The sequence below is a fragment of the Pelodiscus sinensis genome, chromosome 11 (assembly GCF_052426305.1).
Source record: "Pelodiscus sinensis isolate ZL-2025 chromosome 11, ASM5242630v1, whole genome shotgun sequence".
NCBI classification, from domain to species: Eukaryota; Metazoa; Chordata; order Testudines; family Trionychidae; genus Pelodiscus; species Pelodiscus sinensis.
In genome coordinates, this window is record NC_143062.1 from 5,339,399 (window position 1) to 5,356,669 (window position 17,271).

Sequence of the window (17,271 nt, forward strand, 5' to 3'; positions counted from 1 at the left end):
CTGACACGAACATCTATGGCTTCTGACACAAATGTCTGGTTTCTAAAAGCCCAATATATTGTGCAATTAATTCCTCTATTTGTATCTACTTGCATCTGACGAAGTGGGTCTTTGCCCACGAAAGCTTATGCTCCTACACTTCGGTTAGTCTATAAGGTGCCACAGGACTCCTCGTCTATTTGTATAGAGAATCACTAAACATTTTCTCTCATATGGGACTACTTGGACTAGTTGGCTGAGGCCAAAAAGGTTTGTTCACCTATAGATAGCCTGCCTGAGCCACTGCCCATGTTACTCCCAGTTACATGTCTATAAGATGCTAACTTGAATGGTAGCTCCCATTCAAGTAGTGCTGGCATATGCACCTTGCCTCTCAGCTCAAATGTAGACATAACCACAGTTACTATTTTAAAATACATACTTCTGAGCATATGTCCAAATTCAGGAGGGTACTTAAACATCTGCCTATAGTTTACTCGTATGCTTAAAATTAGTTTAAATAGCCTCCTGAATCAAGTGCATGTCTATTGCTAGCACAATTCTGCTATAATGTTTCCTTCAAAATGTAATTGGGAACAAAGTTTTAAATTAGATCCTCTGTATACATTTTATCTTGAAATAAGCTACATAATTTGTGCTACGCAAATTGCATAGCTTATTTTGAGTCAATTTCAGAATAGCTTATTTTGAAATTTGGTGCTGTCTACACAGTACTTATTTCAAAATAAATCGCTATTCCGAATGTCCCTTAATCCTTGTGGAATGAGGTTTACAGGGATGTCAGAATAATGGGTGTGCTGAAAAGTCACAGAATAGCTATTTCGGGATACTTTAGTGAGAGTAAAAGTCTTTGAGAATGACTACGCAGATGTACTGTACACACAACCCCATCAGATTGTTCTCTATGTCTATGTATGTGTTAGCTTCAGTGGGAAAACATCAGCTTGTTGAAGCAGATGTGCCTTATAGATGAAAATTAGGAAAAACACTTTAATATTGTTACAAATACAAAAATAAAGAGTGATAGAAATGTAGCCGTGTTAGTCTGGGGTAGCTGAAGCAAAATGCAGGACAATGTAGCACTTTAAAGACTAACAAGATGGTTTATTAGATGATGAGCTTTCGTGGGCCAGACCCACTTCCTCAGATCAAATAGTGGAAGAAAATAGTCACAACCATATATACTAAAGGATACAATTAAAAAAAATGAACACATATGAAAAGGACAAATCACATTTCAGAACAGGAGGGGGATGCAGGGGGGGGGGAAGGAAGGTAAGTGTCTGTGAATTGATGATATTAGAGGTGGGGAGAGTGGGATGTTTGTGAGTTAACGGTATTAGAGGTGATAATTGGGGAAGCTATCTTGGTAATGGGTAAGATAGTTTGAGTGTTTGTTCATTCCTTTTTGGGGAGTGTCGAATTTTAACATGAATGACAGTTCAGAGGATTCCCTTTCAATTGCAGATGTAAAAGGTCTTTGTAGCAGAATGCAGGTGGTTAAGTCATTGAGAGAGTGTCCTTTCTGGTTAAAATGGCGAGAAACTGTTTTTTCTTTGTGATCTTGTCTGATATCTGTTTTGTGGGCATTAATCCTTTGGCGAAGTGTCTGAGATGTTTGTCCAATGTACATAGCAGACGGACACTTTCGGCACATGATAGCATAGATTATATTTCTGGATGCGCAGGAATATGTGTTCTTGATCTTATAACTCACTTGGTTATAAGCACACGTCTGCTATGTACATTGGACAAACATTAGCAAAGTCAATTGAAACTACAATTTTGTACAATGACTGTTTATACTGCTCTACATACTAAACACTGAACTGTAAGTACAATGTTTATATTCCAATTGCTTTATTTTATAGTTATAGGTATAAATGAGACAGTATTTTTTAAACGAGGTAAAACTTGACGGTATGCAAGACAAAATTGACTCCTGAAAGGGGTACTGTAGTCTGAAATGATTGAGAGCCACTGATCTAGACACACAACAGTGAGTTTTTCTTCATGTGAGACAGGTACAATGGCCTTTGGAAAATGAGGTGATCCATCCACCTGTGAGAATCTGGCTCAAAATGGGATGAACAGCAGAAACATTTTTTAATTTTTAATTTTAATGGTATTGAACATGAACATGAAAATCATATTCTGACCACTCATTTATGTACAAAGTTTTGCATGAGCTATCCAGAGAGAGTAACAGTCTCTTCATGTACAAATAACAGTTATGCACAAGTTGTACATACAAACAATTCCATGTGAAAACGCTTGACCATAAATGCAGAGGTTATATATAGAAAGTTTGGCCCTTGTATACATTAATAATAATACCTGCTCGTATACAGTGCTTACATTTCTTCCATTTTCTATTCAGTGTAACAAACACAACAGCACAAAAATAATTAAAGGAGAAAAGGTAAAAAGAAAGAGACGGGGACAGGAAATGGAGAAGTTCTCTTTCCTATAAAGATGGGTAGTTATCAGTATTCATTTAAAGAATTTCTCTCCTTTTTAATGCCTTTTACTCCCCCTCAGCTAACCTGAGGAACTGACATAGGGTCTGAGATACTCTAATCATAATTTAAGCTTCTGGGTGTTGAGTCAGAAGACCAACCATAACAAATCTTACCTGTAATGGTGACCTGCCACTTTCCTTCATCTTGGATCAATCCAACAGTAAGTGTCGGTTTATCTCATAAAAAAAAAAAAGTGAAGAGCATTAAACATCCACGTGTGCATATTTGTGTCAATGGTGTTTTCACAAATCAAGCACTAAATCGTGTATTGGATTGTTGATCCTAATTATTCTGGAAGTGGAGAGAGCATGCTAACTCTCTCTATCACATTTCAGTAGTGACTGCTAGAGTTAGACTCTTCACACACCCTTTCACAAGAAAGCAATTTCCTCATTCCATAAACTTTGTACCTTTATGAACAACTATTAACAATGCTGGTGTTATAAACATAGGCGTGAGCAGCACATTTCATTAGGGTGTGCACCCAAAGAAGTTTTTTAAAATGTAACCTTTGACCCTCCCCATTAGCCACTCCCCTGACCCCTGTTAACCACACCCCTGACTCCCATTAGCCACACCTCTGGAGGTAACACTCTCGGGGCAAGATGGACACATGACCAGAAGTAAAAGGTGTCATGTGACCCCCCCCCCAGGACTTTTCCCACCATTCTCCTACCAATAGGGATTAGTTTGCCCCCCACCAAACCCCCCTCATGCAACTATCCTGCAATTGCATTAACCCAATGTGAGAGACAGTAACTCAGGGGGCAGAGAGGCTGGGGGAAGTGTCCCCTCTAAGAATTTCCTTCCATGAGCAGAATAAATTTTGTGTTGTGCACCAGTACTGAGTTTGTGGCTTGTTTGGATGTGCCACTGTGGCACCCATGTTACTAATAAATATCTTATAAACCTCTACCTTTGCCCTCTGCTACCCTGCCTCCTCCCCTTGCTCCATCAGCTCCCCCGGTGCCTGCTGCCTGCCCCCCCAACTCACCCACCTCTGCTGTCCTGACTCCTGCCCTTCTCACTGCCCTCAGCATTCCTGAGATCTGCCCCCCTCCACCAACCCTTCCCCCCCCCCCCATGCCCACTCCTCCAGTAGCCCCACTCTGATCAGGTGAGCTACCCCTCCTCATCCCCTCTCCTAACACCTCCCTCTGCACATCTGTCCTGCCTCTCTCCTCTGGTGCTGGTCCCTCCCCTGCAGGTGTCTGCCCTTCTGCTTCACCCCCAGAATCCCCTGGCACTTGCACCTTCTTTTACCCCTGCACCCTCCTGGTGCCTCCCCCTTTCCTTACTGCCCCTTTTTCCCTGATGCCCACCCCCTCACTAGCCTCTGCCCCCGTTCCCCTCATGACCCTGTGCCCTCACACATGCCTTGCTCCATCCCTGCCCTCCTCATGCCCACCTCTTCTGAGGAGGTGGAGAAGGGGACGCTGGCTCTGGGAGGGGGCTCCAGGCCGGGCAGTGTTGGGGTACTAAGCAAGGCACTGGTTTGTGGATGTGAGGGTGCAGGAATTTGGGCTGGGGTATATGAGGGGCTCAGGGCAGGGGGTTCCAGTGTACAGATATAGGGTGTGGGGCAAGGGGGAGTGCAGGAGTGGCTGTGGCCAGATGGGGACTTGGCCCCAATTGGGGCTTTGTTGGCCAGGCTTCATTTTTAAATAAAATACTATGTCAAACACAAAGGCTCTGTCTAGACTGGCAAGTTTTTCCGCAAAAGCGGCTGCCAGCAAAAGCGGCTGTCTACACGGGCTGCTTGAATTTCTGCAAGCACACTGACTTCCTACTGTCTGAAATCAGTGCTTCTTGCGGAAATACTATGCTGCTCCCATTCGGGCAAAACTCCTTTTGCGCAAAGCTTTTGCGCAAAAGGGCCAGTGTAGACAGCTCAGATTTGTTTTGTGCAAAAAAGCCCCGATCGCAAAAATGGCGATTGAGGCTTTTTTGCGGAAAAGTGCGTCTAGATTGGCCACGGACGCTTTTCTGCAAAAAGTGCTTTTGTGGAAAAGCGTCCATGCCAATCTAGATGCACTTTTCCGCAAATGCTTTTAACGGAAAACTTTTCCGCTAAAAGCATTTGCGGAAAATCATGCCAGTGTAGACGTAGCCAAAGTTTCTGCATTGTCTTTATTTACCAGAAGGGCAGGGAACCTGTCTTGAGTCAGGGGTCACTGACCCACAGAAAAGTCAGTTGGGAGCAGGGGGACATGGTACTGGGGAAGGGTGCCAGTGGGGGCGGGGTTCTGCGGCTGGGGACAGGAGGGTGGGGGACAAGGTTCTGGGGCAGGGTGCTAGTGGGGGGCAGGGAGTCCCCTACACCAGCCTCGGCGAGAAGCCTCCACTGCGTGCTGCTTCCGGGGCTGAGCCCCGCGCGGAGGAAAGAAGCCTAGTTGCGCGCTCCCTCCCGCCAAGCAGGGAAGCCCGAGCACGCGGCCCCTCAAGGCCTGACCCCCTCCTCCCTGGGCCAGCTGCGCTGCACCCGCTCCCCTACCCGGGGCACCCCCCGCGCTTGACCGGGCGGCAGGGCGACGTTGCTGCGTCCCTGCCGCCTCTTTCCTGGAGTCCTAAGAGCCGCCGGTTTTGACTGCGCAGTTGCGCCTGCACGGCATACCCGGCGGGCTCCCGTTCTCCAGAGCGCCGGAGCGGGCGGCCCTTTGACACAGTGGGGTGTGCCTGTGCACACCTAGCACACCCTGTGTGCACGCCTATGGTTATAAAATAGGTGCTGCTGCTGTGGCAGGCTGCACACAGGAATTTCTGTAAGGGAGTGCTTTTTTTGTAAATATGAACTGTGATTTTTTTAAATATAAAGGAGCCACCCCCAGTGGGAAAGGGAAATCATCCCCAGCCGGCGCATGAGGGAAGGTGGCATTGGCAGTGCCCTGCCCCAGCCTGTCAAAGTACGGGGGTGGAAGGCTGGGGCAATATCTTCTCAAGCCCAGCCGGAATCGCTGTCCTCAGGCTTACTTGAGGGACCAAGAACACGGAGCTGGCATTAATAGACCCAACAGAATAAAATGTGCGTTATAAAAAGAAAAAAAGTAAATCTCCCAGGAACAAAACCCATAGCAAGTGCTATAATAGAAACACAGATGGAAGTGCTAAAACCAGTCACTTACTAGTTACTTAAATGACTTTGAGCATTAGCTATTAAAATAAAAACAAATTGTGCCATGGCATGCGTTGCACAATGATAATACAGAGAAATGGTGAAGTGTTCAGAGTAATAGAAATAACATTTGTAAAGGAGCAAAAAAACTATAATTAAAATGGGTTACAAGGACAGGAGTGCAATTCAGGGAATCACAGCAGCTGATAAAACAAATTTGTGAACTGTTCTGAGACTTCATGTATCTCCCCAGTTATATATTCCCCAAATAAATATAACAGAGTTTATTGGAAACATGGCGACCTTATCAAGCTTCCAAAGAAAGGCAACCTGAAGGAATGCAAGAACTGGAGGGGCAGCACGTTACTGTCTATTCCAGGAAAAGCATTCAATAGGATTATTTTGGAGAGACTGAAGACTGAAATTGATGGCTCAGGGAAGAACAGGCTGGCTTCTGAAGCAAGAGATCTTGTACTGACCAAATAGTAACTCTCAGGCTATGTCTACACTGGCAGCTTCTTGTGCAAGAACTGTTTTGCAGAACAAGAACTGTGCAAGAACTGTGTTTTGAGTCCAAGGATTCTATGAATCTATGACATGGATCCCATCATTTCCTGCTTTCCTGCCATGTGCTTCTCCAACTGCAGGGGGGGCCATTTACAGCACCTACATTCCCATCCAGGCCCCGACCACTGGGCCTCCAATTCGGAAGGGTGTTTTTCCATGGTGCTGTAGGCCCACATTAACGTCAGGTGGATGGGGAAGGCACATGACACTCATCTTTAGGGACTCCAGCCTCTTCCAGAAGATTCCCGCTGGCACTTTTTCCCCCTACTGCACTGTTTGGGGTGGGGACGTGGACATGCCTATGTGCTTTTTGGGTGACACGGCAAAACCCTACACAGGACACCTGGCCACCCACCAAGGAACAGTTCAACGCCAGACTGAGCAGGTGCTTGTTCATGGTGGAGGGCGCCTCAAAGGGAAGTTCCAGTGTCTTCTCACCTGCTTGGACCTTGGGGACTGGAACATCCCACAGGTGGTGGAAGCCTACGGTGTCCTCCACAACCTTTGTGAAAATAAACGGGAGACTTTCCTACCAGGGTTGGGGAAAGAGACTGAGGAGATTGCAAGGACTTTTGAGTAGCTGCACATCACTGCTATCCAGTAAACGAATCAGAGGACTATGCATGTCCAGGAGGCTTCCCTAAGTTGTAATACGCTGGGAAGAATGCTTGTTTGTATTATTTTGTATTACTGAGACTCACTCCTGAAGAGTTATCGAATTAGCAGAGAAAGGTCTCAGAGCTTTTAAGTGCTTATTGTTCCTAGGACTACTGCTTCTTCGATATCCATATGAGATGGAGAAGTGTTTGTCATTCACTCCCTAGAGGCCTACGAGGCAAACTGTGCAACTGAAAAAACAAATGGGGCAAAGAAAGCAAGGTTGGTGGTAGCAAATTATTAAAGTCAGAAATTTCCTGAGACAATCAAGATGAATCATGGCAATTCTAACTGACAGGAAATCTTGGCAGTTAGTAATACCTGCACCTTCAAAAAGCTCAATTTCACTGATATTTAGTCAAGATTATATCATAATTTGAGCTACGCAAATTGTGTAGCTTATTTAAAAGTAAATTGCTATTCCAAAATATCCCTTACTCCTCATGGAATGAGGTTTACAGAGACTTTGGAATAGCGAGCTCGTTATATTTTGAAACGTTACCTCTAGTATCCTGAAATAGCACTGCAGTGTAGATGTAGCCTAATGGGGCAGGTTTCTTGCACTGCTTTACTTCTTTGTTTGCATAGAGCTTATTTAGTTTCTATTATGTCAACACTAATTTTAAAAGAGAATTTGTTAACTGCTGCTTAAGAACCAGTAAAAGAGGGCAGAATGATTTTATTAGGAACTGCAACTATTCTTGCTGATAATACTGGAGTTTTATTAACATTCAGATATTTAAGGCTTGATCCCGCCTACTGTAGTGATGGACCGCAAATTGGGAAAGTGGAGAAATGGCACAAGAAGCCTCTTTTCCCCAGCCAAGGAGAAGGGCAGCATGTTTGCAAATTCAGTAGAAGTTTAGGTGCTGTGGGGAAGTCCTGCTGCCATCAGTTATGAGGCATTTTCACCTTCCTACTATGTATAAAAGCAGCAAGCAGCAAGACTGAGCTGGGGCTTTTTTCATGCCAATATAGAGCACACCCTCTTCATCAGGCTGCCCTGTGGAATGCTAGCCTGGTAGGCAGGAGTCTTATGGAAGAGGATGCACTGGGCAGCATCTCTGCTCATCCTGTATCAGCTAGGGGCAGGGTTGGCGCTGATAATCCTGAAGACCTCTGCCAGACAAAAGTCAGTCATTTTTGGAGCCTGAAGTGCCTAATATTTTGCCTGTTAATCAAACTGTTACGATGCTACTTTTGACTGACTCTCAGTAGCTACAGTGAGTCACACCAAGAGGCATACACATCCCTAACCATGTATATTACACTCTGTGTCAGGACTGCTATCCTGGCCAACAGCATGTATTGAACTAGCAACCTCCAGCACTAAAATGTATGTGTCCTTACCGCTTAAGCTAAGCAGTTACTCCTCGTGGAATGATTCTAAAGAGTTAGTTCGAATTAACGTTTAACTGCCGCGTCTAGCCGCGGGCAGTTAGTTCGGACTAAGGGGGATTTAAAAATGGCAGTGCCCGGGAACATGCAACTGAAGCCCGGGATATTTAAATCCCGGGCTTCATTTGCAACTCCGGTTGCCCTCATTTGCTTACCTAGCTCAAACTAACGAGCTAGTGTAGACATACCCCCCCATAAAGAATCTTCAATAATGCATCTGTCCAGCAGGGACAGACTGACGGACTCTCACTCTCACACACACACACACACACACACACACACCCACCCACCCAATTGCTGGGAAGCACAGCAATTCTGTGCTAAAATGTTCATTGACAGGAAACAATGCCAGAGACTTCACCAGGGATCGAACAGTGAAGAAGATCTATATTCCATCTCTTCTGTTTTCTGATCCATAAAATATCTGCTGAGGATTCCCTCTAAGTCAGGGCTATTCAACTTTCAAAGCCCTGGGGGCCACAATGATACTCACAACACATGCGGAGGGCCACAACTTAATTGTGGTTGTGTATGTATGCAAATAGCTTATTTCACACTGACGGGTATAAATACAAAGATTAAGGCAAGACTACACAACACACAGACCCCATTTAAGTTAATTCTGCTGATATTAATAAAATACAATATTTACCCAATTTCCACCCATATGTCAGCACTTTTAATGAACAATGACTGTCCATTTAACCACTAAAACGCATATAATCAGAAGACCATTCTATTGACTACTTTTTTGTTTTGGCTCCCACCCACAGGCCGCATGTTGAGCCACACATAAACTCAAACCGCACCGCGGGCTGCAAACAAACAGGCCGCGGGCCACATGTGGCCTGTGGGCTGCGTTGTGAGTAGCCCTGCTCAAAGTCATGTACAGAGTACACTCTCAAGCTGGGCATTACCCTAAAGATTAACTCGGCTACCCCTCTGAACCTAAAGATTCAGTTAACATTGCAGCCATTCAGCACAGCATTTACTGTACTCTACTAGATCACATTTTCAAAGGGGGATCACTGCACATGTGCATACACAGTCTGGACACACTTTCCAAACTTGATTTGACAGACTTTCGAATCCTGCCAAAGCCACTAGAGCTGCAGCTGCCAGTTTACAAAAAGCAGCCACAAATGTATGCTAGCTATAGCAGGGGTCCAAGGCCAGAAGGTTTGAATATGAGCCAGAAATGTCTTGTAAATATATATTGTCATGCTTCCATATGGATAAGAAATGCTTTAATGGACATTAAGTCCTGCAACTGAAGAAAGTAGCAGTAAAAACAAATTAATAGTACCAAAATGTTGGTTGAAAGCCAAGAATGGATAAACATAATGTGACAGTGTGCTGAAAATTATCAGAATTTCTGCTCAGCCCTGTATTTGTGTTACTGCTTCTTTGAAAGGATAGTGAAATTACAGTCCAGAGATATATACTGGCAGTGTATCTGAACACAACATTGCAGGTGGTGATTGTATAACAAAAGGATGATAAACATTGTTATGAAAGGAAAAATTACTATGATTACATATATATCATGCACTGTACTGTACTGCTAAAATTAACGGGACAGAGAAAACATACAGAGGAGGAAGTTCTACATAAGATAAATGTTAAGGACCAGAATACTATATCTACAATAAAGTGTTTGGTGATTATACCTTATCTACTCCATATTTGAGAGAGAGTGTCTGTCTGACTGTTCAAGAACTCCTAAATGGTAAGAGCTAGGACCACCAAATTAGGTATGCAGCTTCCTCTTATCATAACTTAAAGCAAGTTCGGGGTTTGGTTGTGCTAGGAAAATGGGATGTGCCTGGAATGGGAGTTCTTCTCATAAAACCATACAGAAAAGAGAGAGAATCACCAGGCAGGTGAAAGGGGCTGGCTGAGGGCACACTCTGCACCTCTGTGCAAGGACTGCTTCAGCTCCGAGCCTCCCACCCACCCACCCAAATTCACATGGGGACATTGCTGGCTATTCCCCTTTATCAGTGTATGGTTTGAGGCAGCAAGGGGGATATGTGTTCCCCTTTATCAGCGCACAGTCTGATACAGAGGCAGCAAGGGAGACGGGTGCAGTAGTCATTAGGATTAACTGATAGTTTAGGCTTATTGGTTAATCATTTAAATGGCTATATGCTAACATCCCTATGTGTTAGTTAATAGGAGGCACACAACTGAAGTGAGTCATTACAGACAAATGAGAACACTGGCTTGGACAAAAAAAGTGTACGTGCTGGAACAAAGCCATTCCAAAAAAAGAGACATTCACCCCCAGACTGTTTTTTCTGTGAAAGAAAGGCAGAGCTATCTACAAGAAAAGTTGAAAAAGAAACATGACAAGAATATGAAAACACAATTCCAGAAAAATTGCCCCTGAACCATTTCTCACTCTAAGCTTAAAAGGCCAAGGAAATACCCCTTTCCTGCTTGCTTGGTTGATTTACACCATTAATCTCATCACAGAAAAGATGAGCAGATTTGTTGCCAGAAGCAACTGCAGTTTTATTTGCTGATGTATAAAACATATCGAATGTCCATGAATAGATAGCAATCCCGGTGCTTTAGCTCATTAAGTGCCACCAGGCTGTGCAGCAGGCAACTAGTGGGGTTGATTTTTTTCATGAATTTTACCAATTTGCATCTTCATGAAGTATAATGAAATACAGAGATGACTGTCAAAAGAGGTGCCTAATGATTTATTCCTCTTCAGCCACAAGCTAGACATTCATTTCCCTGTCCATTGTTCATTGTCAGAATGGGGAGACAGAGACAAGTGAGCAGCCCAGGAAATAATATAATATACTGTACATTATAGCTTGAATGGACCGACAAAACTCAAACCATCTTATAAAGGCCAAATATTTATCCCCCACTCAAAGTCGAGGAAATAGATTTCCCATGGAGGATTTTTACGAGTTTTGAAAGAGTCTCATCTGAACAGCAATGGACAATATACCAGGACAGTCACTTCCCCACCCTCAAAGGGTTTGGCCCATGGATCCACATAATTGTAAACCCATGGCTGTCTTCTGGGCCCACTGCTGTATGTCCCCTCTTCACTTCCAAATGCTCTATTTCAAAATAAGTGCTGTATAGATGCTCCCAATTTTGAAATAAACTAAGGGAGATTAGAGCTAAGATAAGGGAGATTAGAGAGACTATCAAAATAAATAACTCAATAATAGTGGGGAATTTCAACTATCCCCATATTGACTGGGTACATGTCACCTCAGGATGAGATGCAGAGACAAAATTTCTTGATACCTTAAACAACGGCTTCTTGGAGCATCTGGCACAGGAACCCACAAGGGGTGAGGCAATTCTTGATTTAGTCCTGGGTGGCGCGCAGGATCTGGTCCAAGAGGTAACTGTAACAGGACCGCTTGGAAATAGTGACCATAATATTTAACATTCCTGTGGTGGGAAGAACACCTCAACAGCCCAACACTGTGGCATTTAATTTCAAAAAGGGGAACTATGCAAAAATGAGGAGGTTAGTTAAACAGAAATTAAAAGGTACAGTGACTGAAGTAAAATCCCTGCAAGCTGCATGGACACTTTTCAAAGACTCCATAATAGAGGCCCAACTTAAATATATATCCCAAATTAAAAAACACAGTAAAAGAACTAAAAAAAGAGCCACCGTGGCTTAACAACCATGTAAAAGAAGCAGAGAGATAAAAAGGTATTTTTTAAAAAGTAGAAGTCAAATCCTAGTGAGGTAAATAGAAGAGAGCATAAACGCTGGCAAATTAAAAATGTAATAAGAAGAGCCAAAAAGGAGTCTGAAGAACAGCTAGCCCAAAACTCAAAAACTCAAAACCAAAAAGGACGTACTTAAAAATGTTTTTTAAGTACATCAGAAGCAGGAAGCCTGCTAAACAACCAGTGGGGCCCTTGAATGATCGAGATACAAAAGGAGCACTTAAAGACAATCAAGTCCTTGCAGAGAAACTAAATGAATTCTTTACTCCAGTCTTCATGGCTAAGGATGTTAGGGAGATTCCCAAACCTGACACATCCTTTGTAGGTAACAAATCTGAGGAATTATGACAGATTGAAGTGTCAATAGAGGAGGTTTTGGAATTAATTGATACTCTTAACAGTAAGAAATCACCAGGACCAGATGGCATTCAACCAAGAATTCTGAAAGAACTCAATGTGAAATTGCGGAACTATTAACTATGGTTTGTGACCTATCCTTTAAATCATCTTCTGTACCGAATGTCTAGAAGATAGCTAATATTTAAAAAGCCAATATTTAAAAAGGGCTCTAGAGGCAATCCCAGCAATTACAGACTGGTAAGTCTAACTGATACCGGGTAAATTAGTTGAAACAATACTATAGAAAAAAATTGTCAGACACATAGAAGAACATAATTTGTTGGGCAAAAGTCAACATGGTTTCTGTAAAGGGAAATCATGTCTTACTAATCTATTAGAGTTTTTTGAAGGGGGTCAACAAACATATGGACAAGGGGAATCCAGTAGATATAGTGTACTTAGATTTCCAGCTTAAAAAAGAAATGGGTGGCGGGATATGTCAGAGGCCTAAAAAATCATGAACAGTGTGGAAAAATAGAATAAGGAAATGTTCTTAATTCCTTCACACAAGAAGCTCACCCAATGTACAGGCAGAAGATTTAAAACAAACAAATACATTATTTTTTCACAATCAATTTGTGGAATTCTTTTCCAGGAGATGGTAGAAAAGGCCCAGACTATAACAGGGTTCCAATAAGAACAAAATAAGTTGCAGGAGAATACTAGCCAGGATGAACAGGGATGGTGTCAGAAGCTGGGAATGGGCGACAGGGGATGGAGCATGAGGATTACCTTTTCTGTTTATTTCTTCTGAAGCACCTGGCATTGGCGACTGTTGGAAGACAGGATACTACGCTAGAAGAACCTTTCGTCTGACCCAGTATGTCCATTCTGATGGTCTTATACAGAGCTGAAATGTACCTGCTCCCTGCTGTAACCCACTAAACACCACTCCCCTTCCAGAGCTGAGATAGAGCCCAGGAATCCTAACAGAGTCTCTCGCTCTCTACAAAGAGTTAGTTTCAAAGTAAGAATATACATTACAATTTTAAGACTAACCAGTGTCCTTTAAGTGACTTGCCACAAAATGTCAGAATATGTTAGTGTTAAAGCTGAGTGGGTCTAATATATATTTCATTATCTTTCTTGCATATAGGAATTAGATTCAGTGCTCCTGTCAGCTAACTGCTAAGTTGCCTGCCAAAAACTAAGAGTTTCCCAGTGCCTTAGTACAGTGTTTCTCAACCATTTTTTCATAAAGTAAAAAAAATTATCAGTACTCCCAGTACCTACAGTTTTCAGACACACCATTTTTTTTTCTACCATTGCAACACATTTGTTTAAACAATTCAATTGTAGCTGGTCAGGCATTGATATTTTTTAGTGTAAAAAGCACAAAAATAATAAAGTGCTATAAAACTTAAAACAAAAATTCAGTTTTCTCCAAATTTCAGTTGTGTTGATATACCCCCCCAGACATCTCTCGAGTACCCCTAAAGGTACTTGTACTCCTGGTTGAGAAACACTGCCTTAGTAGTCCCTGAAGAGAGGTGATGTTAGTGGGGGGAGGGCGGATAGGGTTGGTTCCCCCCCATTTGGTGATTAGCTTATACTGAGCATGCTCAGTAACACTGCTGAAGCCTCTGTCCTCAGATTTCCCCCTCCCCCATGCTCTCACTCTCTTCCCCCCTATCATGACATGCACATATCCCACCCCTCCCCAAAATCTGAAATGGCACCCATGGTCACTGCTCCTGCAAGTGACCTGTTATCAGATAGTATTTAATATAGACCATCCAAAAATAAACTGGACAGAGTCTGTTTTAGATTTGATCACACTTTCTACCATCAGATTTTGCTAAAGACAGCCTATGACTAAGACACTGACTTTAGCCTCTCACCAATCTTACATGTAGCTTTTGCAATTAAGTTCTTCGGAACTAAAAACTGACCTAACACTGAAGATTTGAAATGTTGCAGAGAAAAGCACTAAGAAATGTTAGGCAATAGTAAATCAAGAGCCACTCTAGTCGCTAATCTGTAGCATTTCCTCAAACTGGTATTTTGGGCAACCTCTGGTGACTCTGGGAGGACAGGAAACTAACAAACATTTTCCAGTACCGAACTTGTTTGTGGTGATATCAGAAATGGCATGGATGGCTTCTACTACTACGCAGGAGACGTAGGAAAAACATATGCATGAATTAATGCCCGCCTGCAGGAATCAAGCTCATTACCAGTCTTACAGAGACACAGGATTCATTTCACATTGACAGCCATAAAGGAGACACTGGGCAGCAGAGATTGGACATATTACAGAGAGGACTTGGAACAGCAAGAACCCAATTCTTCATTATGCATCCCTACCAGCCGGCTTAATGAATTTTCCTTTTCTGAGGTTGCTGACGAGTTACAACAAAGCATACAGCACAGGGGGGCATATTTTCTTCTGATATAAATTTGATTTGGCTTTCCTTAAATTGTTGGTTTATGCCAGTTCAGAATTTGGCATAGAGTGGGTCTCTGCTTTTTATTGGGGAAGGGGTATTCTAATTCAATGTCTTTCCCAACATTCACATTTTCAGAGTAGGTCAAAGGCATGGACAATTAATGAAGCCCAGTAAAGGAAGATGTGCAATTAAACAAAGGGAGGTCAAGAACAAAATTGCAAAAGTTCCATATGCTTAGGGCCCTACCAAATTCAAGATCTATTTTGGTCAATTTCACAGTCATAGGATTTTTTAAATAAATTTAATTGTTTTATCTATTTAAATCTGACAAGTGACTATTTTAAACTCCATGTAAGCAGTGTCCATTAGTATTCCATGCAAAGGATAAGATCAAGGCTGAATGTTTTTTTACATCCACAAGTAAGAGCCATTTTCTACTGATCATATGCAGGAAAAAAGATCTCAGGGGAATGAAGTAATGGCTGACCAGTGCTAAGCATAGTGATATTTGGAAGTGTATTTTTGCTCAAACTCTCCAGTCGGAGACTCCATTCAGAAATGTTTACCTTTTCATAACAAATCCCTGTGCAGTGTTTGCAAGGCACCAATAGAATCTGTTTATATGAAGTTAATAGCCTACATTCTGTTAGTATTTAAGTGACTAATTTAGGAAGGAACAATTTGAAAGGAAAAAAGATATTTAAGCAAAGATTCCATTCTATGGAGAGGAGTGTTTTTAGGGACTATCCATTCTCCCACCTAACTAGGAAGAGACACATGTGAAAAGGCAAGTGTTTAATCCAAGCTGGTCCCATCCTTTATTCTGACTATGAAGGCTAAAACAGCCTCGCAATAGCTTTCTATAAGTAGCGCAGATGTCATTACAACATAATAGTGTTTCTTGTGCAATGAGCTGCTAAAGTTACCTTTTAAAAATTCCACAATTTATAGATATTGACAATGAGAAATGAAAGTGCCTGAACAACTAAATTTAATTTGCAAACATCTTCATATGACATGCTCAGATATTAAGGAGAGGTTCTGAATTCTGCATGACACTGCAGAGGCACCAAGCAGACAGTTAGCCCATGGATTTGGACACCTGAGGTTTCCATATTTAAGGCAGCACAGGACCACAGCAGCTGCTTCTATACCAGGTCCCCCCTGCTCCTTGTGTAGGTGGTATTTGCAGGAACAAGGGAGTATAGTGAGAATGTCAGTGTCTCTCAGTGATCCCTGGACATCAAAGCAAATCTTAGTAGCAACTGGCAGCAGGTGGAAAACAGAGCAGACCTATAGCTTTTCTACTGTGTGCCAGCCTCTGCCTCCCATCCCGAGCTACAAAGTACATCTCAGTAAGTGGGCCAGTAAGCTCCATTTTGATTCTAGCTTTGAGAGCCAGTGCTGCAATGGAAGAGGGTGCCAAATGTCTAGCTACTAGAGAGGCATTCTTCCTGTGGAGAAAGTCCAGTTAAAAAATAATTAAAAACAGTATATGCACAGGTCAAAAAACAACAAACTATAAACAGAACACAATTACAGTTTTTAATGTAGAAAAAAGACAGGCTTTCCCTTGTCTCCACCTCTCCCTCTCTGCAAGCTCCTTACCCTATGTATGATCTCCTCCATCCCTTCTGATAGCCTATGCTTCTCCCCTTGGCCCTCTCAGCCATGCCCCTTCCATCATCCACAGCCAGTGCTTGCTTGTCTCCTAACTACTGACATTGGCTAAAAGAAAAAATGGGGAGAAAATAATTTTGCAGGGATGTTTTGAAATGCAAGCTGTCAGTGATATCACAGCTTGTATTGTCTTTTCCTGCTTTGGAAAGGGAGTGAGTGAATCATCCTGGGGCATGAAGAGCAGAACTGACAGACTAGAGAGTCACTGTGTAAATTAGCACCTGAAATAGCAGTCAGTGTGACTGACTCTTTGATGAGAATATCAGTTCAAGCAAAGCATTTCATTCATGAACATTCAGTCATTTGGATGATTATGGAAAGGAAGAAAGGCTAGGCTGTACATCAGCCATCCTGGGCTGAGTCACATATTTTAACAAAAGATAAGCTGCATCCATATTAAGTGCTCTTGCAAGTCTTTTAATAGGTTTGAATGCTGGATGTGGTGATATCTATATGTCTGTATTTCTCTTTTCTCTTCCTTGGAGACAGTGTGCAGAAATGCCCCAACATGAACAAATCAACATTTACAAAGTCTGGGAGTTAGGTGCCCAAACACCTGTGGGATTCAGTGGACGATGGGAAACCATGTCCTTAGGCTCCTTTGAAAATCCTACCCTAAAATCTTAGTACAGAATCAACAGGATGCAAGGAATGGATAGCAGTTATCATTGCCTGTAATGTTGGGACCTAGACAAACAGGAATAGACACATTAGAAAGGGACTCAATAGGAGACATTGCTGAGTGTCCTATGACTCATACAAAACTATTGTAAAAAGAAATCCAGAAACACTTTGGGACCAATGTGCTCATGGATTACAGAATATA

General features: G+C 42.6%; 1 protein-coding gene across 5 annotated transcripts in view; it reads right to left on the minus strand.

Annotated features, from left to right (window-relative positions):
- HRH1 (histamine receptor H1) overlaps positions 1–17,271 on the minus strand; it is a 51,441-nt gene that overhangs the window by 12,387 nt on the left and 21,783 nt on the right. For 4 of the 5 annotated variants that reach the window (XM_014570744.4, XM_014570746.4, XM_006117617.5 and 1 more), the window contains exon 2: positions 2,636–2,698. The exons of the other annotated variant lie outside the window; for it this stretch is intronic. The gene's annotated coding sequence lies outside the window, so the exon portion shown is untranslated. The remainder of the gene's footprint in view (positions 1–2,635; positions 2,699–17,271) is intronic. 5 annotated transcript variants of the gene reach the window in all.